The sequence below is a fragment of the Salvelinus alpinus genome, chromosome 1, assembly GCF_045679555.1.
Source record: "Salvelinus alpinus chromosome 1, SLU_Salpinus.1, whole genome shotgun sequence".
Lineage (NCBI taxonomy): Eukaryota > Metazoa > Chordata > Actinopteri > Salmoniformes > Salmonidae > Salvelinus > Salvelinus alpinus.
The window spans coordinates 8,566,228-8,591,741 of NC_092086.1; the positions used below are offsets into that span (position 1 = coordinate 8,566,228).

The following is a 25,514-nucleotide window of genomic DNA, read 5'->3' on the forward strand; positions in this document are numbered from 1 at the left end:
TCTCCTCATCCAGGGAGTGCACACACACACACACACACACACGCACACACACACACACACACACACACACACACACACACACACACACACACACACACACACACACACACACACACACACACACACACACACACACACACACATGCGCACACATTCACACACACACACACACACACACACACACACACACACACACACACACACACACACACACACACACACACACACACACACATTCTCTGAAAAAAAATATATTTTGAATTTCGCGCTCTGCCTTTTCAGTGGAATGTGGGAGGAGTTCCGGAACGCTAGAGTCAGACATGTTAACATAATAATAAAATGGAAAATGGGAGAGGAGAAACGACTAGAGACAGTGTTGTTTAACTCACTGACCATGACCCATGAGTTCTTCTTACCTTTGTTCAGTAGAAAAGTCTCCCTCTCTAAAGTATATAGGTTGCTCCATTGACTTGTCACTCTTCATGGACACACAGCTGGGTACGAGGGAGGCTGGTCTCTCCTGCTTGATTGGACTTCAACACAACAGAGACAAACATTACATCTCTCATCTACTCTGAGCTCAGATGGGGAAACATAAGAACAGTTTCATTCCAAAAAGCTATATATCCATTTTCAGAAATGTTCGTAAATTAGCTTTTATTGTTTAAAGAAGTTATGTTTATATTTTTTTGCTAAATGAGGAGATGGCACGTGGGTACCTGCTTCTATAAACCAATGAGGAGATGGCACGTGGGTACCTGCTTCTATAAACCAATGAGGAGATGGCACGTGGGTACCTGCTTCTATAAACCAATGAGGAGATGGCACGTGGGTACCTGCTTCTATAAACCAATGAGGAGATGGCACGTGGGTACCTGCTTCTATAAACCAATGAGGAGATGCAGCGCGAACTGCGTCACAAATAGAACTGACTTCTAGACGCTCGTTGGCGCGTGCGAGCAGTGTGTCATTTTTAATAACGAAATTAATTTAGCGACGCGAGCGTTGTAGTCAGCCCCGCTAAAAGGCTGGTGTCGTTACTCTGCCTTCTCCGGGGGCCTGTTGAGGTAAATTTACTAACCGGAGGGTTGAATTATGTAATTTATTGGTGGGCTGGAAGACGCGCTCTTGTCTTTTCTATTCCGAGGTTGTTTACTCGCAATATCAGATATTAAGATGTTTTTTATAATGAATGTTTACTGAGGTTGAGGCTCTGACTAGTGATTATTTACCCGGTGTTCAATACCTGCTATAGTCACTGTTTTTGTTGCTCTCCCAAAAGCAACACAGCACTAATACGAGATATATAGCTGACTAAAGTAATGAGTGACCATTTTAGAAATGGGACATATAGTCTGTGGTTTCATGCTATTTTATGTCAATCATATTGCTGCTTGTAGCCTATAACTGATGCTTCATGGTCTTATGCTGCCATCTAGTGGAAATATTTAGCAATTAAAAGTTATTAATTCACGTACAGACATTGGTGAGGCAGCTGAAAAATAAAGTGTATTTTTCTCATTAATTCCTTAGATCAGTCTCAAACCTGCCCCACCTATCCTACGCCAATTGCTGGACTTTCATATAGATGTTACCAGGTCACACAGTTCAAACCACATTTGAAAAACATGTCTTGTTTATCAAGTGTTCTGCCTTGCAATAATAAATATAATAAAATAACAAAACAATAAAAGCAAAATGCTTAGAAAGGTTTTGATGAACAAAAAAAAATAGTTTCTAGAAGTGTTCTACGATACCGTACTGTAGGGTTAGGGGTAAAAATAGTTAATATTTAGTGTTCGGGGTTAGGAGTTGCGGCTGAAGGCTAAAATAGGTTATACGTAGGGTTAGAGTTTCTGTGTTGCACTTTGTGACATCTGCTGATGTAAAAGGGCTTTATAAATACATTTGATTGATTGTTTGTTTTAGGGGTTTTAAGGCAAAAACATGATGGATTTATAGCTCCCTTGCTCCTCCCTGTGGCCTTCTGTGGGTACTACATAACTCATTCACAACACCTGCTAGGCTCATAATCTGAGGTAGCAACTGAGTCAGATCTACAAATCAATGAGCTAGACCTGTCCATTTGGTTTGCAACTCAGTGAACCTGCGCAGCATTCGTTCAATTCGATGCCTACGAATAAACATTTAGATGCATATCAAATTACCCAGCAGCCATTTAGAAACAACAAGTCGTCAACAAAAAAAAACTGTTCCTCGATAGAACTAAGTTAATAGGGTGAAAAATGACCTAAAATAAGGCCTGTTTTTTAGCGATTACCTACGAACAAAGATTTAGATGCATATCAAATTACCCAGCAGCCATTTAGAAACAAGATGTCGTATATATATATTTTTTAATCTTAATTCAAAAATGTATTGTGGCTGTTTAAATCGGCCACATCTTGAAAAAGAGGACAGTAATAATAGTAATAATAATTTAATAAAGATATACCCATCTAAAATCTATTAACTAAATCTGAGAACAGTAATATTGAAGGACAGTAATAATAGTAATAATAATTTAATAAAGATATACCCATCTAAAATCTATTAACTGATAATCTAAGAACAGTAATATTGAAGGTAACCATAAGCAACCATTTCTGATGAAAAAACACATGTGATGCATTTTGGAAATAAACTCTTAATAATTATTTCAAATATTGTCATCTCACCTCTTAGTTTTGGTGTGATGTTCCCCAGAGAGACTCATTTTAGAGGCAGGTCCCTCCTCTCTCTCCCCAGAGAGACTCATTTTAGAGGCAGGTCCCTCCTCTCTCTTCCCAGAGAGACGCATTTTAGAGGCAGGTCCCTCTTCTCTCTCCCCAGAGAGACTCATTTTAGAGGCAGGTCCCTCATCTCTCTCCCCAGAGAGACTCATTTTAGAGGCAGGTCCCTCCTCTCTCTTCCCAGAGAGACTCATTTTAGAGGCAAGTCCCTCTTCTCTCTTCCCAGAGAGACTCATTTCAGAGGCAGGTCCCTCCTCTCTCTCCCCAGTGAGACTCATTTTAGAGGCAGGGCCCTCTTCTCTCTCCCCAGAGAGACTCATTTTAGAGGCAGGTCCCTCATCTCTCTCCCCAGAGAGACTCATTTTAGAGGCAGGTCCCTCCTCTCTCTTCCCAGAGAGACTCATTTTAGAGGCAAGTCCCTCTTCTCTCTTCCCAGAGAGACTCATTTCAGAGGCAGGTCCCTCCTCTCTCTCCCCAGAGAGACTCATTTTAGAGCACTGACCCCTAAACAGAGATCCAGCATTTTGCTTGTGGTTAACACAGTAATTCTTTAAAGTCATTTGTTATCATTTATTAACAAACTCTTATGAAACATTTCTAAGAGACATATCGAAACAGTCAGGTGAATTAATTCAATCACATGAATATGTAGTTGTGAAATGACATCTCCATGGTAACTGTCAATAATAATAATAATAAGTAACTGTTTGTTAAGGTAGTTATAAACAGTACAGCAACAATAATAATAATAATAATAATAATAAGTCACTGTTTGTTAAGGTAGTTATAGACAGTACAGCAACACAAGGCCATGTCTCACAGTTATTTGTGAATTAAAAGTAAGATATTTATTGTCTTTCAATCTGTTATTTTCTAAATGTATCTGAGAATGTCGACAGAAGGGCTAAAACGGACATGATTGATTTGAGGGGGAAATCATTGATCCATTCAGAAAGAATATTTGCAACAGGTAAGAGATGTTATATTATGTAAAGTAGACTAGGTTATAATGTATAGTAGTGGTTGTTAGTGATATGTAGATGTTATATTATGTAAAGTAGACTAGGTTATAATGTATAGTAGTGGGTTGTTAGTGATATGTAGATGTTATATTATGTAAAGTAGACTAGGTTATAATGTATAGTAGAGGGTTGTTAGTGATATGTAGATGTTATATTATGTAAAGTAGACTAGGTTATAATGTATAGTAGTGGGTTGTTAGTGATATGTAGATGTTATATTATGTAAAGTAGACTAGGTTATAATGTATAATAGCAGTTTGTTAGTGATATGCAGATCAAGGTCTATACCTCGGCTATAGCCTACATATCATAGATGACCAGTCTAAACCTGTTCAGATCAGTTCACAGACAACATCAGGTTTGTCAACAACAGTGATCATAGCTCCAACCTTCTCTGACTATTGAATGTTTGACGTCGACCTAACCTTATAATAGTTTGTAGGTAGCCTAGACCTACAGTACTAGAGTCTGCCCGTCTTTCCTACATACCAACACATGTATTTAATGTTACTGAGAAATATGTGCCACATTTTCAACAGCCATTTAGTAACTGCATAGGCTACAAACATACTTTTAATTTCATATGAGGAAATCACATAACTTACAGTCACTGGTGCAGCCGCCTGTTTTCTGGCAGATGAAGTAGCTTTCATAGACAACTCATTCAACCAGCCTAAACAACAGTAAATAAAAGATGTCAAATGGTCAAAAGTGAATCCTGATATAGTCATATACATTAGAGAGAGGTATATATATCCTGATAGTCATATACATTAGAGAGAGGTATATATATCCTGATAGAGCCATATACATTAGAGAGAGGTATATATATCCTGATATAGTCATATACATTAGAGAGAGGTATATATATCCTGATATAGTCATATACATTAGAGAGAGGTATATATATCCTGATATAGCCATATACATTAGAGAGAGGTATATATATCCTGATAGAGTCATATACATTAGAGAGAGGTATATATATCCTGATATAGTCATATACATTAGAGAGAGGTATATATATCCTGATAGAGTCATATACATTAGAGAGAGGTATATATATCCTGATATAGTCATATACATTAGAGAGAGGTATATATATCCTGATATAGTCATATACATTAGAGAGAGGTATATATATCCTGATATAGTCATATACATTAGAGAGAGGTATATATATCCTGATAGAGCCATATACATTAGAGAGAGGTATATTTATCATGATATAGTCATATACATTAGCAAGAGGTATATATATCCTGATAGAGCCATATACATTAGAGAGAGGTATATATATCCTGATATAGTCATATACATTAGAGAGAGGTATATATATCCTGATATAGTCATATACATTAGAGAGGTATATATATCCTGATAGAGCCATATACATTAGAGAGAGGTATATATATCCTGATAGAGCCATATACATTAAAGAGAGGTATATTGCTACAGATGTTGGATCTTAATTTGAGCCAGTTTGCAACAGGTGCAGGAACATGTGCATTACTATGTAGATTATAATTAATGAAACCATTTTAAATGGAAAAGTTGAATTTATCATCTTCAGAAACTTTTTTTAAAGCTTAAACAAACTCAAATACAGTACAAGTTTTAGTTTTCCTGCAACAGGTTGATCAAATTAAGATCCTACATCTGTACAGAGATTGTCTTTATCTGAATAAGGCAGTTTGAGTTATTATCAACGTTACAACTGTTAGCTGCTGTAAACCTCTGTGATTGGATGTTATAGACCCCCATCTGAACAGTTTCTTTCCCCTCTCTGTGGCCCTCACCAACTGGCCATCTGGCCCATAGAGACTAAAGGACTATGCTGTGGCCCTCACCAACTGGCCATCTGGCCCATAGAGACTAAAGGACTATGCTGTGGCCCTCACCAACTGGTCATCTGGTCCATAGAGACTAGGGGACTATGCTGTGTCCCTCACCAACTGGCCATCTGGCCCATAGAGACTAAAGGACTATGCTGTGGCCCTCACCAACTGGCCATCTGGTCCATAGAGACTAAAGGACTATGCTGTGGCCCTCACCAACTGGCCATCTGGCCCATAGAGACTAAAGGACTATGCTGTGGCCCTCACCAACTGGTCATCTGGTCCATAGAGACTAGGGGACTATGCTGTGTCCCTCACCAACTGGCCACCTGGCCCATAGAGACTAAAGGACTATGCTGTGGCCCTCACCAACTGGCCATCTGGTCCATAGAGACTAAATGACTATGCTGTGGCCCTCACCAACTGGGCATCTGGCACATAGAGACTAAATGACTATGCTGTGGCCCTCACCAACTGGCCATCTGGCCCATAGAGACTAAAGGACTATGCTGTGGCCCTCACAAACTGGCCATCTGGCCCATAGAGACTAAAGCACTATGCTGTGGCCCTCACCAGCTGGCCATCTGGTCCATAGAGACTAAAGGACTATGCTGTGGCCCTCACCAACTGGCCATCTGGCCCATGGAGACTAAAGGACTATGTTGTGGCCCTCACCAACTGGCCATCTGGCCCATAGAGACTAAAGGACTATGCTGTGGCCCTCACCAACTGGTCATCTGGTCCATAGAGACTAGGGGACTATGCTGTGGCCCTCACCAACAGGCCATCTGGCCCATAGAGACTAAAGGACTATGCTGTGTCCCTCACCAACTGGCCATCTGGGCATAGAGACTAAAGGACTATGCTGTGGCCCTCACCAACTGGCCATCTGGTCCATAGAGACTAAAGGACTATGCTGTGGCCCTCACCAACTGGCCACCTGGCCCATAGAGACTAAAGGACTATGCTGTGGCCCTCACCAACTGGGCATCTGGCACATAGAGACTAAATAACTATGCTGTGGCCCTCACCAACTGGCCATCTGGCCCATAGAGACTAAAGGACTATGCTGTGGCCCTCACAAACTGGCCATCTGGCCCATAGAGACTAAAGCACTATGCTGTGGCCCTCACCAGCTGGCCATCTGGTCCATAGAGACTAAAGGACTATGCTGTGGCCCTCACCAGCTGGCCATCTGGTCCATAGAGACTAAAGGACTATGCTGTGGCCCTCACCAACTGGCCATCTGGCCCATAGAGACTAAAGGACTATGACTGTATTGTATATCAACTGTATATCCACTGTACTGTATATCAACTGTATATCAACTGTACTGTATATCAACTGTACTGTATATCAACTGTATATCCACTGTATGTATCATATGACATGACATGTTAAGTCACTATACTATACTATACTAACATTACACCATACATTTAATTTATCTACTGTTAGGAGTGTTTTACTTCACTATACTAACATTACACCATACATTTAATTTATCTACTGTTAGGAGTGTTTTACTTCACTATACTAACATTACACCATACATTTAATTTATCTACTGTTAGGAGTGTTTTACTTCACTATACTAACATTACACCATACATTTAATTGATCTACTGTTAGGAGTGTTTTACTTCACTATACTAACATTACACCATACATTTAATTTCTCTACACACTTTACAATAATCCCTGGCAGGATTCTCACCTTGTAGCCTGAATTCACAACCAGAACATGTCAAGTCATTGAGATATTTTCCGTTCTCCAGAGAGAGCACCTTCCTGATGACTAGGTCTCTGTATATTCTGATGGATGAGGTCTGAGCTGGAATGTGAAGCTAACTGAACCTGGCTAACACTCTGTATATTCTGATGGATGAGGCCTGAGCTGGAATGTGAAGCTAACTGAACCTGGCTAACACTCTGTATATTCTGATGGATGAGGCCTGAGCTGGAATGTGACGCTAACTGAACCTGGCTAACACTCTGTATATTCTGATGGATGAGGTCTGAGCTGGAATGTGAAGCTAACTGAAGCTGGCTAACACTCTGTATATTCTGATGGATGAGGTCTGAGCTGGAATGTGAAGCTAACTGAACCTGGCTAACACTCTGTATATTCTGATGGATGAGGCCTGAGCTGGAATGTGACGCTAACTGAACCTGGCTAACACTCTGTATATTCTGATGGATGAGGCCTGAGCTGGAATGTGAAGCTAACTGAACCTGGCTAACACTCTGTATATTCTGATGGATGAGGCCTGAGCTGGAATGTGATGCTAACTGAACCTGGCTAACACTCTGTATATTCTGATGGATGAGGCCTGAGCTGGAATGTGACGCTAACTGAACCTGGCTAACACTCTGTATATTCTGATGGATGAGGCCTGAGCTGGAATGTGAAGCTAACTGAACCTGGCTAACACTCTGTATATTCTGATGGATGAGGCCTGAGCTGGAATGTGATGCTAACTGAACCTGGCTAACACTCTGTATATTCTGATGGAGGAGGCCTGAGCTGGAATGTGAAGCTAACTGAACCTGGCTAACACTCTGTATATTCTGATGGATGAGGCCTGAGCTGGAATGTGATGCTAACTGACCCTGGCTAACACTCTGTATATTCTGATGGATGAGGCCTGAGCTGGAATGTGAAGCTAACTGAACCTGGCTAACACTCTGTATATTCTGATGGATGAGGCCTGAGCTGGAATGTGAAGCTAACTGAACCTGGCTAACACTCTGTATATTCTGATGGATGAGGCCTGAGCTGGAATGTGATGCTAACTGAACCTGGCTAACACTCTGTATATTCTGATGGGTGAGGCCTGAGCTGGAATGTGAAGCTAACTGAACCTGGCTAACACTCTGTATATTCTGATGGGTGAGCCCTGAGCTGGAATGTGAAGCTAACTGAAGCTGGCTAACACTCTGTATATTCTGATGGATGAGTCCTGAGCTGGAATGTGAAGCTAACTGAACCTGGCTAACACTCTGTATATTCTGATGGATGAGGCCTGAGCTGGAATGTGAAGCTAACTGAATCTGGCTAACACTCTGTATATTCTGATGGATGAGGCCTGAGCTGGAATGTGAAGCTAACTGAATCTGGCTAACACTCTGTATATTCTGATGGATGAGGCCTGAGCTGGAATGTGAAGCTAACTGAACCTGGCTAACACTCTGTATATTCTGATGGATGAGGCCTGAGCTGGAATGTGAAGCTAAATGAAGCTGGCTAACACTCTGTATATTCTGATGGGTGAGGCCTGAGCTGGAATGTGAAGCTAAATGAAGCTGGCTAACACTCTGTATATTCTGATGGGTGAGGCCTGAGCTGGAATGTGAAGCTAACTGAAGCTGGCTAACACTCTGTATATTCTGATGGGTGAGGCCTGAGCTGGAATGTGAAGCTAACTGAAGCTGGCTAACTTTAGAAAACCAGTATATCTAGCCTGTATTATAGTTTACCCCTCAGGCAACGTTCAGGTTTCAGCATCAGGTATCAACAGCCGAGTCGTAGGCTACAACCTGGGTTGTATTCATTAGTTTACTCCACAGCCAACAGTTTTAAATGTTACATAAACAGTTTACTCCAAACGCTGTACAACGTGGACTAAACGGTTTCTGTTGCCAAACGTTTTGCTACGGTGGGCACTAATGAACACACACAACTTGTTTTGAGGAAGTGTAATTTGTTGTTAGTCTTTCCACAATATTTATTTGTCTCTTTCACACCACAAACCTTCCTGAGTGAAAAGCATTAACAGTAGATTAGAAAGAGAAAATGTTAGTTTGTTGCTTGTTGTGTTTTAAGCCTGTTTTGAGAAGACAAGTCTGTAGGCCTATGATAGAGTACACTCTTAGAATAAAGGGTTCCAAACGGGTCCTCCGGCTGTCCCCATAGGAGAACGCTTTTGGGTTCCAGGTAGAACCCTTCTGGCTTCCATGTAGAACCCTCTGTGGAAAGGGTTCTGTATGGAACCCAAAAAGGTTCTACCTAGTGCAAAAAAGGGTTCTACAAAGGATTCTCCTATGGGGACAGCCAGAGAACCCTTTTAGATTCTAGATAGTGTAGGAGCGATCACCCTGGGGCACACAGATGGGCACAGAACGAATTCACCCCACGCATCTAATTTATATAAAATACATTTTAAGGAGAGTAGGACTATTATAACACTGTCCACCAAAAATATCATCAACTATATGAATACACATAACAATATCATCAACTATATGAATACACATAACAATATCATCAACTATATGAATACACATAACAATATCATCAACTATATGAATACACATAACAATATCATCAACTATATGAATACACATAACAATATCATCAACTATATGAATACACATAACAATATCATCAACTATATGAATACACATAACAATCGTCGTCTTACCTTTTATCTCTCAATAGAAACAGAGTCTGAATGATCATTCGGTCGTTGAAAGTTACTTCCTTGTGCTCTGCTCATTTACATATCAGGTTCTGCCTGTTCTCTCTCCCCTCCCTCTCTCTTTACAGCTCTTACAATGTGCCTTGGAATACATTCTACAACTGTCTGGGACTCTATTGGAGGGATGTGACACCATTCTTCCACAAGAAATTCCATCATTTGGTGTTTTGTTGATGGTGGTGTTCTATTGTGTTGAGACCTGGTGACTGAGACATGGCATATTGTGAAACATCAGCAAGTTCAGCAGTCTTCATCACTGAAGCTCCTGACAAACGTTCCACAACAATCACCAATCGTTAAGCTCATCCCGAGCAGGGACACAGTCTCTCCTGGTTGCAGCTCCTCTCTCTCCAGGGGTAGCAGCTCCTCTCTCCTCGGAGGTAGCAGCTCCTCTCTCCCCAGGGGTAGCAGCTCCTCTCTCTCCAGGGGTTGCAGCTCCTCTCTCCCCGGAGGTAGCAGCTCCTCTCTCCCCAGGGGTAGCAGCTCCTCTCTCCCCAGGGGTAGCAGCACCTCTCTCCCCAGGGGTAGCAGCTCCTCTCTCTCCCCAGGGGTAGCAGCTCCTCTCTCCCCAGGGGTAGCAGCTCCTCTCTCCCCAGGGGTAGCAGCTCCTCTCTCCCCAGGGGTAGCAGCTCCTCTCTCCCCAGGGGTAGCAGCTCCTCTCTCCCCAGGGGTAGCAGCTCCTCTCTCCCCAGGGGTAGCAGCTCCTCTCTCTCCAGGGGTAGCAGCTCCTCTCTCTCCAGGGGTAGCAGCTCCTCTCTCCCCAGGGGTAGCAGCTCCTCTCTCACCCCAGGGGTAGCAGCTCCTCTCTCTCCAGGGGTAGCAGCTCCTTCCTCCCCAGGGGTAGCAGCTCCTCTCTCACCCCAGGGGTAGCAGCTCCTCTCTCTCCAGGGGTAGCAGCTCCTCTCTCCACAGGGGTATCAGCTCCTCTCTCCCCAGGGGTAGCAGCTCCTCTCTCCTCAGGGGTAGCAGCTCCTCTCTCCCCAGGGGTAGCAGCTCCTCTCTCTCTCCCCAGAGGTAACAGCTCCTCTCTCTCCAGGGGTAGCAGCTCCTGTCTCCTCAGGGGTAGCAGCTCCTCTCTCCCCAGGGGTAGCAGCTCCTCTCTCCCCAGGGGTAGCAGCTCCTCTCTCCCCAGGGGTAGCAGCTCCTCTCTCCCCAGGGGTAGCAGCTCCTCTCTCCCCAGGGGTAGCAGCTCCTCTCTCCCCAGGGGTAGCAGCTCCTCTCTCCCCAGGGGTAGCAGCTCCTCTCTCTCCCAGGGGTAACAGCTCCTCTCTCCCAGGGGTAACAGCTCCTCTCTCCCCAGGGGTAGCAGCTCCTCTCTCCCCTAGGATTTGAAGACATTGGTGGCTTAGCCCATAGCCAGTAGGGGGGTCCACTCCACAACTTCAAACATAGACTCTGACCTGTCCAATGAACCACACTGATTTAAAGAATCCTACAGTACCTAACCACACTCTCACACACACACACACACACACACACACACACACACACACACACACACACACACACACACACACACACACACACACACACACACACACACACACACACACACACACACACACACACACACACACACACACGCTCTCCCCTCCTCTGCCTCTCTCCATCACTTTCTCTGTATCATCTGTTGCTGTCTCTGTGTCTTGTCTGGTGTCTCTCTCCATCATATTCTATTATTCTGTTGCTGTCTCTGTGTCTTGTCTGGTGTCTCTCTCCATCATATCCTATTATTCTGTTGCTGTCTCTGTGTCTTGTCTGGTGTCTCTCTCCATCATATTCTATTATTCTCTTGCTGTCTCTGTGTCTTGTCTGGTGTCTCTCTCCATCATATTCTATTCTTCTGTTGCTGTCTCTGTGTCTTGTCTGGTGTCTCTCTCCATCATATTCTATTATTCTGTTGCTGTCTCTGTGTCTTGTCTGGTGTCTCTCTCCATCATATCCTATTCTTCTTATGCTGTCTCTGTGTCTTGTCTGGTGTCTCTCTCCATCATATCCTATTCTTCTGTTGCTGTCTCTGTGTCTTGTCCGGTGTCTCTCTCCATCACCGAAAAAATTGGCGAGGGTTAGGCCTACTACAATACAACATTCACAACATGAAAACACAACTACATAACACCATTAAATACAGTTGAGGGTTACTACAATACAACATTCACAACATGACAACACAACTACATAACACCATTAAATACAGTTGAGGGTTACTACAATACAACATTCACAACATGACAACACAACTACATAACACCATTAAATACAGTTGGTTTCTACAATACAACATTCACAACATGACAACACAACTATATAACACCATTAAATACAGTTGAGGGTTGCTACAATACAACATTCACAACATGACAACACAACTACATAACACCATTAAATACAGTTGGTTACTACAATACAACATTCACAACATGACAACACAACTACATAACACCATTAAATACAGTTGGTTACTACAATACAACATTCACAACATGACAACACAACTACATAACACCATTAAATACAGTTGAGGGTTACTACAATACAACATTCACAACATGACAACACAACTACATAACACCATTAAATACAGTTGGTTACTACAATACAACATTCACAACATGACAACACAACTACATAACACCATTAAATACAGTTGAGGGTTACTACAATACAACATTCACAACATGACAACACAACTACATAACACCATTAAATACAGTTGAGGGTTACTACAATACAACATTCACAACATGACAACACAACTACATAACACCATTAAATACAGTTGAGGCCTACTACAATACAACATTCACAACATGACAACACAACTACATAACACCATTAAATACAGTTGAGGGTTACTACAATACAACATTCACAACATGACAACACAACTACATCACACCATTAAATACAGTTGAGGGTTACTACAATACAACATTCTTTGTCTTTGTAGGACAGTAGTTCAGGTGGCTGTTTGTGTAGATGCTGTTTGTCTTTGTAGGACAGTAGTTCAGGTGGCTGTTTGTGTAGATGCTGTTTGTCTTTGTAGGGCAGTAGTTCAGGTGGCTGTTTGTGTAGATGCTGTTTGTCTTTGTAGGACAGTAGTTCAGGTGGCTGTTTGTCTTTGTAGGACAGTAGTTCAGGTGGCTGTTTGTGTAGATGCTGTTTGTCTTTGTAGGACAGTAGTTCAGGTGGCTGTTTGTGTAGATGCTGTTTGTCTCTGTAGGACAGTAGTTCGGGTGTCTGTTTGTCTTTGTAGGACAGTAGTTCAGGGGGCTGTTTGTGTAAATGCTGTTTGTCTTTGTAGGACAGTATTTCAGGTGGCTGTTTGTGTAGATGCTGTTTGTCTTTGTAGGACAGTAGTTCAGGTGGCTGTTTGTCTTTGTAGGACAGTAGTTCATGTGGCTGTTTGTGTAGATGCTGTTTGTCTCTGTAGTACAGTAGTTCAGGTGGCTGTTTGTGTAGATGCTGTTTGTCTTTGTAGGACAGTAGTTCAGGTGGCTGTTTGTGTAGATGCTGTTTATCTTTGTAGGACAGTAGTTCAGGTGGCTGTTTGTGTAGATGCTGTTTGTCTCTGTAGGACAGTAGTTCAGGTGGCTGTTTGTGTAGATGCTGTTTGTCTTTGTAGGACAGTAGTTCAGGTGGCTGTTTTTTGTAGATGCTGTTTGTCTTTGTAGGACAGTAGTTCAGGTGGCTGTTTGTCTTGTAGGACAGTAGTTCAGGTGGCTGTTTGTGTAGATGCTGTTTGTCTTTGTAGGGCAGTAGTTCAGGTGGCTGTTTGTGTAGATGCTGTTTGTCTTTGTAGGACAGTAGTTCAGGTGGCTGTTTGTGTAGATGCTGTTTGTCTTTGTAGGGCAGTAGTTCAGGTGGCTGTTTGTGTAGATGCTGTTTGTCTTTGTAGGACAGTAGTTCAGGTGGCTGTTTGTCTTTGTAGGACAGTAGTTCAGGTGGCTGTTTGTCTTTGTAGGACAGTAGTTCAGGTGGCTGTTTGTGTAGATCCTGTTTGTCTTTGTAGGACAGTAGTTCAGGTGGCTGTTTGTGTAGATGCTGTTTGTCTTTGTAGGACAGAAGTTCAGGTGGCTGTTTGTGTATATGCTGTTTGTCTCTGTAGGACAGTAGTTCAGGTGGCTGTTTGTGTAGATGCTGTTTGTCTCTGTAGGACAGTAGTTCAGGTGGCTGTTTGTGTAGATGCTGTTTGTCTTTGTAGGACAGTAGTTCAGGTGGCTGTTTGTGTAGATGCTGTTTGTCTTTGTAGGACAGTAGTTCAGGTGGCTGTTTGTGTAGATGCTGTTTGTCTCTGTAGGACAGTAGTTCAGGTGGCTGTTTGTGTAGATGCTGTTTGTCTTTGTAGGACAGTAGTTCAGGTGGCTGTTTGTGTAGATGCTGTTTGTCTCTGTAGGACAGTAGTTCAGGTGGCTGTTTGTGTAGATGCTGATTGTCTTTGTAGGACAGTAGTTCAGGTGGCTGTTTGTCTTTGTAGGACAGTAGTTCAGGTGGCTGTTTGTGTAGATTCTGTTTGTCTTTGTAGGACAGTAGTTCAGGTGGCTGTTTGTGTAGATGCTCTTTGTCTTTGTAGGACAGTAGTTCAGGTGGCTGTTTGTCTTTGTAGGACAGTAGTTCAGGTGGCTGTTTGTGTAGATTCTGTTTGTCTTTGTAGGACAGTAGATCAGGTGGCTGTTTGTGTAGATGCTGTTTGTCTTTGTAGGACAGTAGATCAGGTGGCTGTTTGTGTAGATGCTGTTTGTCTTTGTAGGACAGTAGTTCAGGTGGCTGTTTGTGTAGATGCTGTTTGTCTCTGTAGGACAGTAGTTCAGGTGGCTGTTTGTGTAGATGCTGTTTGTCTTTGTAGGACAGTAGATCAGGTGGCTGTTTGTCTTTGTAGGACAGTAGTTCAGGTGGCTGTTTGTGTAGATGCTGTTTGTTTATGTAGGACAGTAGTTCAGGTGGCTGTTTGTGTAGATGCTGTTTGTCTTTGTAGGACAGTAGTTCAGGTGGCTATTTGTCTTTGTAGGACAGTAGTTCAGCTGGCTGTTTGTATAGATGCTGTTTGTCTTGGTAGGACAGTAGTTCAGGAGGCTGTTTGTATAGATGCTGTTTGTCTTGGTAGGACAGTAGTTCAGGTGGCTGTTTGTGTAGATGCTGTTTGTCTTGGTAGGACAGTAGATCAGGTGGCTGTTTGTATAGATGCTGTTTGTCTTTGTAGGACAGTAGTTCAGGTGGCTGTTTGTGTAGATGCTGTTTGTCTTTGTAGGACAGTAGTTCAGGTGGCTGTTTGTATAGATGCTGTTTGTCTTTGTAGGACAGTAGTTCAGGTGGCTGTTTGTCTTTGTAGGACAGTAGTTCAGGTGGCTGTTTGTGTAGATGCTGTTTGTCTTTGTAGGACAGTAGTTCAGGTGGCTGTTTGTGTAGATGCTGTTTGTCTCTGTAGGACAGTAGTTCGGGTGTCTGTTTGTCTTTGTAGGACAGTAGTTCAGGGGGCTGTTTGTGTAAATGCTGTTTGTCTTTGTAGGACAGTATTTCAGGTGGCTGTTTGTGTAGATGCTGTTTGTCTTTGTAGGACAGTAGTTCAGGTGGCTGTTTGTCTTTGTAGGACAGTAGTTCATGTGGCTGTTTGTGTAGATGCTGTTTGTCTTTGTAGGACAGTAGTTCAGGTGGCTGTTTGTCTTTGTAGGACAGTATTTCAGGTGGCTGTTTGTGTAGATGCTGTTTGTCTTTGTAGGACAGTAGTTCAGGTGGCTGTTTGTGTAGATGCTGTTTGTCTTTGTAGGACAGTAGTTCAGGTGGCTGTTTGTCTTTGTAGGACAGTATTTCAGGTGGCTGTTTGTGTAGATGCTCTTTGTCTTTGTAGGACAGTAGTTCAGGTGGCTGTTTGTGTAGATGCTGTTTGTCTTTGTAGGACAGTAGTTCAGGTGGCTGTTTGTGTAGATGCTCTTTGTCTTTGTAGGACAGTAGTTCAGGTGGCTGTTTGTGTAGATGCTGTTTGTCTTTGTAGGACAGTAGTTCAGGTGGCTGTTTGTGTAGATGCTGTTTGTCTTTGTAGGACAGTAGTTCAGGTGGCTGTTTGTGTAGATGCTGTTTGTCTTTGTAGGACAGTAGTTCAGGTGGCTGTTTGTCTTTGTAGGACAGTAGTTCAGGTGGCTGTTTGTGTAGATGCTGTTTGTCTTTGTAGGACAGTAGTTCAGGTGGCTGTTTGTGTAGATGCTGTTTGTCTTTGTAGGACAGTAGTTCAGGTGGCTGTTTGTCTTTGTAGGACAGTAGTTCAGGTGGCTTCCCTTGCAGCTTAGTCTGCCTCCTGTCTCTCCTATTGTCATGGTTACACCTTCCTGAAAACATTGACTCCATACTTTGCTGAAACCTGTTCTGCCAGTTCATGTCCTTAAAGACTAGAATGTTCCATTGTGGTTACCCAAAGAGATGACAAGATAGTTCACACATTCCTCAACCAGGGTGACGGTCAAACAGATATGTTACATTTCTGGTTCGTCAATAACAGAGAATGTTTTTCTGCAGTGAGAATGTAATGCAAGTCAACGTGTCATTGGATGAATGTCAACAAGGTTTATAACCAACATTGTTATTAAACTAAATGTTGTAATTGAGAAAGAATTATAACGTTTTATTGTCACATGCTGTGAAAAAGTGTTGTTTTACAGGGTCAACCATAGTAGTACATTTCCCCTAGAGCAAAATAGGGTTAAGTGCCTTGCTTAACGGCATATAGACAGATTTTCACCTTGACGGCTTGGGCATTCGAACCAGTGACCTTTCGGTTACTGGCCCGACCCGCAATCTGACCATACTATACCAGTTCATATTTGTCTCCCCCAGTTTGATTATTAGAATGTGATAAAAAAAACGAAGCAACGGTGTTCTTTAGGACCATGTGGACACCTCCTAGTGGTGGGGTTGTTAGGAGTGTTTATCAGACCATGTGGACACCTCCTAGTGGTGGGGTTGTTAGGAGTGTTTATCAGACCATGTGGACACCTCCTAGTGGTGGGGTTGTTAGGAGTGTTTATCAGACCATGTGGACACCTCCTAGTGGTGGGGTTGTTAGGAGTGTTTATCAGACCATGTGGACACCTCCTAGTGGTGGGGTTGTTAGGAGTGTTTATCAGACCATGTGGACACCTCCTAGTGGTGGGGTTGTTAGGAGTGTTAATCAGACCATGTGGACACCTTCTAGTGGTGGGGTTGTTAGGAGTGTTTATCAGACCACGTGGACACCTCCTAGTGGTGGGGTTGTTAGGAGTGTTTTTCAGACCATGTGGACACCTCCTAGTGGTGGGGTTGTTAGGAGTGTTAATCAGACCATGTGGACACCTCCTAGTGGTGGGGTTGTTAGGAGTGTTTATCAGACCATGTGGACACCTTCTAGTGGTGGGGTTGTTAGGAGTGTTTATCAGACCATGTGGACACCTCCTAGTGGTCTGGTTGTTAGGAGTGTTTATCAGACCATGTGGACACCTCCTAGTGGTGGGGTTGTAAGGAGTGTTAATCAGACCATGTGGACACCTCCTAGTGGTGGGGTTGTTAGGAGTGTTTATCAGACCATGTGGACACCTCCTAGTGGTCTGGTTGTTATGAGTGTTTATCAGACCATGTGGACACCTCCTAGTGGTGGGGTTGTTAGGAGTGTTTATCAGACCATGTGGACACCTCCTAGTGGTGGGGTTGTTAGGAGTGTTTTTCAGACCATGTGGACACCTCCTAGTGGTGGGGTTGTTAGGAGTGTTTATCAAACCATGTGGATACCTCCTAGTGGTGGGGTTGTTAGGAGTGTTTTTCAGACCATGTGGACACCTCCTAGTGGTGGGGTTGTTAGGAGTGTTAATCAGACCATGTGGACACCTCCTAGTGGTGTGGTTGTTAGGAGTGTTTATCAGACCATGTGGACACCTCCTAGTGGTGGGGTTGTTAGGAGTGTTTATCAGACCATGTGGACACCTCCTAGTGGTGTGGTTGTTAGGAGTGTTTATCAGACCATGTGGACACCTCCTAGTGGTGGGGTTGTTAGGAGTGTTTATCAGACCATGTGGACACCTCCTAGTGGTGGGTTGTTAGGAGTGTTTTTCAGACCATGTGGACACCTCCTAGTGGTGGGGTTGTTAGGAGTGTTTATCAGACCATGTGGACACCTCCTAGTGGTGGGGTTGTTAGGAGTGTTTATCAGACCATGTGGACACCTCCTAGTGGTGGGGTTGTTAGGAGTGTTTATCAGACCATGTGGACACCTCCTAGTGGTGGGGTTGTTAGGAGTGTTTATCAGACCATGTGGACACCTCCTAGTGGTGGGGTTGTTAGGAGTGTTTATCAGACCATGTGGACACCTCCTAGTGGTGGGGTTGTTAGGAGTGTTTATCAGACCATGTGGACACCTCCTAGTGGTGGGGTTGTTAGGAGTGTTTATCAGACCATGTGGACACCTCCTAGTGGTGGGGTTGTTAGGAGTGTTTATCAGACCATGTGGACACCTCCTAGTGGTCTGGTTGTTATGAGTGTTTATCAGACCATGTGGACACCTCCTAGTGGTGGGGTTGTTAGGAGTGTTTATCAGACCATGTGGACACCTCCTAGTGGTGGGGTTGTTAGGAGTGTTTTTCAGACCATGTGGACACCTCCTAGTGGTGGGGTTGTTAGGAGTGTTTATCAAACCATGTGGACACCTCCTAGTGGTGTGGTTGTTAGGAGTGTTTATCAGACCATGTGTACACCTCCTAGTGGTGGGGTTGTTAGGAGTGTTTATCAGACCATGTGGACACCTCCTAGTGGTGTGGTTGTTAGGAGTGTTTATCAGACCATGTGGACACCTCCTAGTGGTGGGGTTGTTAGGAGTGTTTATCAGACCATGTGGACACCTCCTAGTGGTGGGTTGTTAGGAGTGTTTATCAGACCATGTGGACACCTCCTAGTGGTGGGGTTGTTAGGAGTGTTTATCAGACCATGTGGACACCTCCTAGTGGTGGGGTTGTTAGGAGTGTTTATCAGACCATGTGGACACCTCCTAGTGGTGGGGTTGTTAGGAGTGTTTATCAGACCATGTGGACACCTCCTAGTGGTGGGGTTGTTAGGAGTGTTTATCAGACCATGTGGACACCTCCTAGTGGTGGGGTTGTTAGGAGTGTTTATCAGACCATGTGGACACCTCCTAGTGGTCTGGTTGTTAGGAGTGTTTATCAGACCATGTGGACACCTCCTAGTGGTGGGGTTGTTAGGAGTGTTTATCAGACCATGTGGACACCTCCTAGTGGTGGGGTTGTTAGGAGTGTTTATCAGACCATGTGGACACCTCCTAGTGGTGGGGTTGTTAGGAGTGTTTATCAGACCATGTGGACACCTCCTAGTGGTGGGGTTGTTAGGAGTGTTTATCAGACCATGTGGACACCTCCTAGTGGTGGGGTTGTTAGGAGTGTTAATCAGACCATGTGGACACCTCCTAGTGGTGGGGTTGTTAGGAGTGTTTATCAGACCATGTGGACACCTCCTAGTGGTCTGGTTGTTAGGAGTGTTTATCAGACCATGTGGACACCTCCTAGTGGTGGGGTTGTTAGGAGTGTTTATCAGACCATGTGGACACCTCCTAGTGGTGGGGTTGTTAGGAGTGTTTATCAGACCATGTGAACACCTCTTAGTGGTGGGGTTGTTAGGAGTGTTTATCAGACCATGTGGACACCTCCTAGTGGTGGGGTTGTTAGGAGTGTTTATCAGACCATGTGGACACCTCCTAGTGGTCTGGTTGTTAGGAGTGTTTATCAGACCATGTGGACACCTCCTAGTGGTGGGGTTGTTAGGAGTGTTTATCAGACCATGTGGACACCTCCTAGTGGTGGGGTTGTTAGGAGTGTTTATCAGACCATGTGGACACCTCCTAGTGGTGGGGTTGTTAGGAGTGTTAATCAGACCATGTGGACACCTCCTAGTGGTGGGTTGTTAGGAGTGTTTATCAGACCATGTGGACACCTCCTAGTGGTGGGGTTGTTAGGAGTGTTTATCAGACCATGTGGACACCTTCTAGTGGTGGGGTTGTTAGGAGTGTTTATCAGACCATGTGGACACCTCCTAGTGGTCTGGTTGTTAGGAGTGTTTATCAGACCATGTGGACACCTCCTAGTGGTGGGGTTGTTAGGAGTGTTAATCAGACCATGTGGACACCTCCTAGTGGTGGGGTTGTTAGGAGTGTTAATCAGACCATGTGGACACCTCCTAGTGGTGGGGTTGTTAGGAGTGTTTATCAGACCATGTGGACACCTCCTAGTGGTGGGGTTGTTAGGAGTGTTTATCAGACCATGTGGACACCTCCTAGTGGTGGGGTTGTTAGGAGTGTTTATCAGACCATGTGGACACCTTCTAGTGGTGGTGTTGTTAGGAGTGTTTATCAGACCATGTGGACACCTCCTAGTGGTCTGGTTGTTAGGAGTGTTTATCAGACCATGTGGACACCTCCTAGTGGTGGGGTTGTTAGGAGTGTTAATCAGACCATGTGGACACCTCCTAGTGGTGGGGTTGTTAGGAGTGTTTATCAGACCATGTGGACACCTCCTAGTGGTCTGGTTGTTATGAGTGTTTATCAGACCATGTGGACACCTCCTAGTGGTGGGGTTGTTAGGAGTGTTTATCAGACCATGTGGACACCTCCTAGTGGTGGGGTTGTTAGGAGTGTTTTTCAGACCATGTGGACACCTCCTAGTGGTGGGGTTGTTAGGAGTGTTTATCAAACCATGTGGACACCTCCTAGTGGTGTGGTTGTTAGGAGTGTTTATCAGACCATGTGTACACCTCCTAGTGGTGGGGTTGTTAGGAGTGTTTATCAGACCATGTGGACACCTCCTAGTGGTGTGGTTGTTAGGAGTGTTTATCAGACCATGTGGACACCTCCTAGTGGTGGGGTTGTTAGGAGTGTTTATCAGACCATGTGGACACCTCCTAGTGGTGGGTTGTTAGGAGTGTTTATCAGACCATGTGGACACCTCCTAGTGGTGGGGTTGTTAGGAGTGTTTATCAGACCATGTGGACACCTCCTAGTGGTCTGGTTGTTAGGAGTGTTTATCAGACCATGTGGACACCTCCTAGTGGTGGGGTTGTTAGGAGTGTTTATCAGACCATGTGGACACCTCCTAGTGGTGGGGTTGTTAGGAGTGTTTATCAGACCATGTGGACACCTCCTAGTGGTGGGGTTGTTAGGAGTGTTTATCAGACCATGTGGACACCTCCTAGTGGTCTGGTTGTTAGGAGTGTTTATCAGACCATGTGGACACCTCCTAGTGGTGGGGTTGTTAGGAGTGTTTATCAGACCATGTGGACACCTCCTAGTGGTGGGGTTGTTAGGAGTGTTTATCAGACCATGTGGACACCTCCTAGTGGTGGGGTTGTTAGGAGTGTTTATCAGACCATGTGGACACCTCCTAGTGGTGGGGTTGTTAGGAGTGTTTATCAGACCATGTGGACACCTCCTAGTGGTGGGGTTGTTAGGAGTGTTAATCAGACCATGTGGACACCTCCTAGTGGTGGGGTTGTTAGGAGTGTTTATCAGACCATGTGGACACCTCCTAGTGGTCTGGTTGTTAGGAGTGTTTATCAGACCATGTGGACACCTCCTAGTGGTGGGGTTGTTAGGAGTGTTTATCAGACCATGTGGACACCTCCTAGTGGTGGGGTTGTTAGGAGTGTTTATCAGACCATGTGAACACCTCTTAGTGGTGGGGTTGTTAGGAGTGTTTATCAGACCATGTGGACACCTCCTAGTGGTGGGGTTGTTAGGAGTGTTTATCAGACCATGTGGACACCTCCTAGTGGTGGGGTTGTTAGGAGTGTTTATCAGACCATGTGGACACCTCCTAGTGGTGGGGTTGTTAGGAGTGTTAATCAGACCATGTGGACACCTCCTAGTGGTGGGTTGTTAGGAGTGTTTATCAGACCATGTGGACACCTCCTAGTGGTGGGGTTGTTAGGAGTGTTTATCAGACCATGTGGACACCTTCTAGTGGTGGGGTTGTTAGGAGTGTTTATCAGACCATGTGGACACCTCCTAGTGGTCTGGTTGTTAGGAGTGTTTATCAGACCATGTGGACACCTCCTAGTGGTGGGGTTGTTAGGAGTGTTAATCAGACCATGTGGACACCTCCTAGTGGTGGGGTTGTTAGGAGTGTTTATCAGACCATGTGGACACCTCCTAGTGGTGGGGTTGTTAGGAGTGTTTATCAGACCATGTGGACACCTCCTAGTGGTGGGGTTGTTAGGAGTGTTTATCAGACCATGTGGACACCTCCTAGTGGTGGGGTTGTTAGGAGTGTTTATCAGACCATGTGGACACCTCCTAGTGGTGGGGTTGTTAGGAGTGTTTTTCAGACCATGTGGACACCTCCTAGTGGTGGGGTTGTTAGGAGTGTTTATCAAACCATGTGGATACCTCCTAGTGGTGGGGTTGTTAGGAGTGTTTTTCAGACCATGTGGACACCTCCTAGTGGTGGGGTTGTTAGGAGTGTTAATCAGACCATGTGGACACCTCCTAGTGGTGTGGTTGTTAGGAGTGTTTATCAGACCATGTGGACACCTCCTAGTGGTGGGGTTGTTAGGAGTGTTTATCAGACCATGTGGACACCTCCTAGTGGTGTGGTTGTTAGGAGTGTTTATCAGACCATGTGGACACCTCCTAGTGGTGGGGTTGTTAGGAGTGTTTATCAGACCATGTGGACACCTCCTAGTGGTGGGGTTGTTAGGAGTGTTTATCAGACCATGTGGACACCTCCTAGTGGTGGGGTTGTTAGGAGTGTTTATCAGACCATGTGGACACCTCCTAGTGGTGGGGTTGTTAGGAGTGTTTATCAGACCATGTGGACACCTCCTAGTGGTGGGGTTGTTAGGAGTGTTTATCAGACCATGTGGACACCTCCTAGTGGTGGGGTTGTTAGGAGTGTTTATCAGACCATGTGGACACCTCCTAGTGGTGGGGTTGTTAGGAGTGTTTATCAGACCATGTGGACACCTCCTAGTGGTCTGGTTGTTAGGAGTGTTTATCAGACCATGTGGACACCTCCTAGTGGTGGGGTTGTTAGGAGTGTTTATCAGACCATGTGGACACCTCCTAGTGGTGGGGTTGTTAGGAGTGTTTATCAGACCATGTGGACACCTCCTAGTGGTCTGGTTGTTAGGAGTGTTTATCAGACCATGTGGACACCTCCTAGTGGTGGGGTTGTTAGGAGTGTTTATCAGACCATGTGGACACCTCCTAGTGGTGGGTTGTTAGGAGTGTTTATCAGACCATGTGGACACCTCCTAGTGGTGGGGTTGTTAGGAGTGTTTATCAGACCATGTGGACACCTCCTAGTGGTGGGGTTGTTAGGAGTGTTTATCAGACCATGTGAACACCTCTTAGTGGTGGGGTTGTTAGGAGTGTTTATCAGACCATGTGGACACCTCCTAGTGGTGGGGTTGTTAGGAGTGTTTATCAGACCATGTGGACACCTCCTAGTGGTGGGGTTGTTAGGAGTGTTTATCAGACCATGTGGACACCTCCTAGTGGTGGGGTTGTTAGGAGTGTTAATCAGACCATGTGGACACCTCCTAGTGGTGGGTTGTTAGGAGTGTTTATCAGACCATGTGGACACCTCCTAGTGGTGGGGTTGTTAGGAGTGTTTATCAGACCATGTGGACACCTTCTAGTGGTGGGGTTGTTAGGAGTGTTTATCAGACCATGTGGACACCTCCTAGTGGTCTGGTTGTTAGGAGTGTTTATCAGACCATGTGGACACCTCCTAGTGGTGGGGTTGTTAGGAGTGTTAATCAGACCATGTGGACACCTCCTAGTGGTGGGGTTGTTAGGAGTGTTTATCAGACCATGTGGACACCTCCTAGTGGTGGGGTTGTTAGGAGTGTTTATCAGACCATGTGGACACCTCCTAGTGGTGGGGTTGTTAGGAGTGTTTATCAGACCATGTGGACACCTCCTAGTGGTGGGGTTGTTAGGAGTGTTTATCAGACCATGTGGACACCTCCTAGTGGTGGGGTTGTTAGGAGTGTTTTTCAGACCATGTGGACACCTCCTAGTGGTGGGGTTGTTAGGAGTGTTTATCAAACCATGTGGATACCTCCTAGTGGTGGGGTTGTTAGGAGTGTTTTTCAGACCATGTGGACACCTCCTAGTGGTGGGGTTGTTAGGAGTGTTAATCAGACCATGTGGACACCTCCTAGTGGTGTGGTTGTTAGGAGTGTTTATCAGACCATGTGGACACCTCCTAGTGGTGGGGTTGTTAGGAGTGTTTATCAGACCATGTGGACACCTCCTAGTGGTGTGGTTGTTAGGAGTGTTTATCAGACCATGTGGACACCTCCTAGTGGTGGGGTTGTTAGGAGTGTTTATCAGACCATGTGGACACCTCCTAGTGGTGGGGTTGTTAGGAGTGTTTATCAGACCATGTGGACACCTCCTAGTGGTGGGGTTGTTAGGAGTGTTTATCAGACCATGTGGACACCTCCTAGTGGTGGGGTTGTTAGGAGTGTTTATCAGACCATGTGGACACCTCCTAGTGGTGGGGTTGTTAGGAGTGTTTATCAGACCATGTGGACACCTCCTAGTGGTGGGGTTGTTAGGAGTGTTTATCAGACCATGTGGACACCTCCTAGTGGTGGGGTTGTTAGGAGTGTTTATCAGACCATGTGGACACCTCCTAGTGGTCTGGTTGTTAGGAGTGTTTATCAGACCATGTGGACACCTCCTAGTGGTGGGGTTGTTAGGAGTGTTTATCAGACCATGTGGACACCTCCTAGTGGTGGGGTTGTTAGGAGTGTTTATCAGACCATGTGGACACCTCCTAGTGGTCTGGTTGTTAGGAGTGTTTATCAGACCATGTGGACACCTCCTAGTGGTGGGGTTGTTAGGAGTGTTTATCAGACCATGTGGACACCTCCTAGTGGTGGGTTGTTAGGAGTGTTTATCAGACCATGTGGACACCTCCTAGTGGTGGGGTTGTTAGGAGTGTTTATCAGACCATGTGGACACCTCCTAGTGGTCTGGTTGTTAGGAGTGTTTATCAGACCATGTGGACACCTCCTAGTGGTGGGGTTGTTAGGAGTGTTTATCAGACCATGTGGACACCTCCTAGTGGTGGGGTTGTTAGGAGTGTTTATCAGACCATGTGGACACCTCCTAGTGGTCTGGTTGTTAGGAGTGTTTATCAGACCATGTGGACACCTCCTAGTGGTCTGGTTGTTAGGAGTGTTTATCAGACCATGTGGACACCTCCTAGTGGTGGGGTTGTTAGGAGTGTTTATCAGACCATGTGGACACCTCCTAGTGGTGGGGTTGTTAGGAGTGTTTATCAGACCATGTGGACACCTCCTAGTGGTGGGGTTGTTAGGAGTGTTTATCAGACCATGTGGACACCTCCTAGTGGTGGGGTTGTTAGGAGTGTTTATCAGACCATGTGGACACCTCCTAGTGGTGGGGTT

General features: G+C 44.8%; 1 long non-coding RNA gene across 2 annotated transcripts in view; it reads right to left on the bottom strand.

Annotated features, from left to right (window-relative positions):
- Nucleotides 1-442: 442 nt before the first annotated feature.
- Nucleotides 443-25,514, bottom strand: part of LOC139569930 (uncharacterized) — an 823,452-nt gene continuing 798,380 nt past the window's right edge. For both annotated transcript variants that reach the window (XR_011673987.1, XR_011673982.1), the window contains exon 3: nt 443-533. This is a non-coding gene — a long non-coding RNA (uncharacterized lncRNA). The remainder of the gene's footprint in view (nt 534-25,514) is intronic.